At 34.3% G+C, this 3,400-nt stretch overlaps 1 long non-coding RNA gene across 1 annotated transcript; it reads right to left on the minus strand.

The window, feature by feature from the left end:
• On the minus strand, positions 363-1,048 carry LOC110267188. The gene is made up of 2 exons (XR_002354546.1): positions 918-1,048; positions 363-568 (listed from the first exon to the last, which is right to left on the minus strand). It is a non-coding gene; the product is annotated as an uncharacterized LOC110267188 (long non-coding RNA).

The raw sequence follows: 3,400 nt of genomic DNA on the forward strand, positions 1-3,400 counted from the left end.
CCCGTTACAAAAAGCTTTTGTAACGAAAAATGAAACTGTTACAATTCAATACCATATTTTGTAATAATTTTTTCTGATACAAAAAACCAGAAGCTGTTACAAAACTGGTAACAAATTTTGATCTTGAATGTATTTTTCGTGACAGTAAATTTTTTTCCTATCAAAAAACTTTGTTACGAAATGTAACATGATTTGGTAACATTTTTTTTTCTTCAGTTACGAAAGCGAATAAGTTATTTTGTAACAACTTTATTTTTATTACAAATTACGTGCATAATTTAGTAAATTAGTTTTTAAATTAACTAATATAATAACGCTTTTAATAAGCTAGTTTACATCTATTTAATATGCAAAAACATACATAAGTCAAACAAGATCCTTCTAGCTAAAATTGTCTTGAAACAAAATAACATTAGCTAGTGAGTACATGGATTAGTTCAACCAAAACATAAAAGTTCTAACATAAAAGTTCAACCAAAACATAAAAGTTCTAACATAGATTAGTGTCTCTATGCATCAAAACATTCTTGAGCCCTCTAGGTTGCATATGGTCACCCTTTCAGCACTCCTATAAATAAGAAAAACCGAAACCAAAAAGTTAGAAACAAGATATAACACTATCTATAATTTTTCCACTAAGTTTTATCCAAACTGTTTATAAAAAATTCGGCAGAACCTCCCCTAAAAATTGGATATTTCCACCGTTCACGGTTCTAACAAACACAACCAATATGCAACTTATGTCTCTGCCATACCCAACCAAATTTATCAAAGCAATCAATAGGACATTTGTCATTTTTCAACCATGACACAAGTAAAATGTGATAAAGAGATCCATATACAAATTAAAGTATACTAATATAAAATAGGAATCATCTACAAAAATATATTAAAAATATAAGCAACTTTAGGAGTACCTTTAGGGTCTAGTTTGTTTCATTGTCAAAGCGCGCTATGAGAGAGTTGACAACAGCTTGTTGAGCTTCCAATTGAGCTTTCATTTGAGCTAATTCTTCCTCTTGCCGTGTTCGTTGCTCTTCAAATTTTTCTTTGAGCACATCTATTTCCTTTGTTAGCTCCCCACGGTCTTGCATTGCCTCTTGAAGTTGTGCTTGAATCCTTAACTTAGACTTTGAAGCCTTTATGCCATAACTTGTACCACTTTTGTCACCTCTCACAATTAGAAAAGCTTCATTTGGAGTGAGAGGATTTTCCAAATCATAGGAGTCATCAAGCATAGTGCTAATGTCATCCTACACAATCCAATTTGTAATTTGAAAATGGAGATAATATTTAACTTCCATGCAACAAAAAGAGGAAAAGCTTAAGAATGTTACATCAATTTGTTTAGCTTTTTCATTCACCCATTCTCCATTACTCTTTTGATGAGTAATTTGCCACAATTCTTGAATGTCAGGCTCAACACCGGTTCTAGGATGGCGCTGCAAATTTTGTTGATTCAAAATATATTATAGTTTTCAAAAAAGTTAAACAAGTGGAATAAAGATTGAAGAACTTAGCAAATGCAAATATGATGTAATTCATAAAGTTTAACTACTTTAAAGGCAATCACCATTCCTATACAAAAAGTGGATAAAGTATATTCACAATCCTATACAAAAAATGGATAATTTAGCAATTGCAGCGGCTATCACTTTCAAAATCACCAAAAAAAGTGCAAACAATAGAATCAAAATAATAAAACCCAGAAACAAAAAATAGAACAAACATATCAACTCTCCAAATAACCTAAAAATCAAATAATCAACCATGTTACACACCAATACTTTCAACCACAACAACATCAACATAATCAACTTACAATATTTTCAACCACAATAACAGCAGAATCAAGGTTCAATATTTCAGCTAAGATTATCAACTAACAGCATATTTAACAATACTCAAATAAACTGAAGTTACCTTTAGCAGAAACGTAATAGGACCAGACCCGACCAGCAGGAGAAGAAGGACAACCGAATCAGACCAGCAGAGGCAAAGGACAACGCCGGATGAGCAGAGCAGCATAAACTATCCTAGATTAATGCAATGTAAAATACACAAAATTATTAACAGAATTTAAACAATATCTCTATGTTACTAAGGATCAAATAGTTACCTACTTTACTCAATTCACAAACACAAAAGTATAAAAAAAATATTGGAACAGAATAAAAAGAAAGCATAAGCTAATAACACTAATATAGTCAAACAAATATAAAAACTAATATTTTCAGTCACAACATCAGCAGAATCAAGGTTCAATACTACTTTTAACTGGACTTACCTTCAGCAGAGGAGACGAGCAGAGAAGACCGCCAGCAGACCAACGAAACACGGCTGAACCAGAAGAAATTGAAGACTGCAACACAACACCAGAAGAAGACCCTTTTTTAAAAATTCATCATTTCACTATCAAGCTAGAAGACAAACTTTTTAGTGCTAATAGAGGTCTCTTCTGTTTTATTATGTAACTCAGGTTTTCCAACTTTAGTATACAACCCTCAAGAAAGGAAAAAGAACAAACAGAACAACATATTAAATCATTTATTTTTACATAATTAGCATCAATTTTTCTCTTCTAAACCTACAATAAAACAGCAAGAATTACGTCCACAAAATTAATTTACAACAACTACATATTAGAAAAAATCATCACCTCTAGACTGAAGAATGGCAGAAGCAGATCCAAGTTCAGTTCTCAGCGACGGGTTGGGGCCGTTCCACCGTCGAAGACGCAGGCCACCGGCGAGGAGATGTGACCGCACGATCAGAGCTTCGGCACGAGCAGAGCTTCGGCAGGAACAGCGCACATCCAGCAGAGGACTCACCCACCAAGACGACCACAGATACGGTGGTAGCAGAAACAGAAGAGGCTAGACGCAGAGGCAGAGAAAGCGGAAGGCAGCGGAGCTAAGACGGCCACGCCGACAGAGACGGAGGTGAGGAGTGGCACCCACGAACCAGATTCGACCAGCGACTTGAGGACCACGACGCAGCCGGAGACGTCTCCGAGGGGCTACGCCGGTGACTCTTTCTCCCGCAAGCAGCTCCTTTTTCCCTCGCAGATAGGGTTTGTTGACGGCGCCATGGGTTGAGAGTTACTGAGTGTGAGGCTTCGAGTGAGGTGGGGGAATGGGGGAACCTTAGGGTTTTTTTACCATTTTACATTCACTAGCTATTAGCCCTTGGTTTTTTTAACATTGCATTTAGTTTTTTACATTTTCTTGGAATATTTTTAACTCTTTGTTATTTATATTTATAAATTAATAAAAAAATTTAAATTTTACAAATTAGTTTTAAGTTATCTTAAAATTCTGATTATTATAAATTATATACTAATTTTCTAAAGGAATATAAATTAATATTTACATCATTTAAAAATTAATGAATATGAAAA

Source organism: Arachis ipaensis, chromosome B09 (assembly GCF_000816755.2).
Source record: "Arachis ipaensis cultivar K30076 chromosome B09, Araip1.1, whole genome shotgun sequence".
Taxonomy (NCBI): Eukaryota; Viridiplantae; Streptophyta; class Magnoliopsida; order Fabales; family Fabaceae; genus Arachis; species Arachis ipaensis.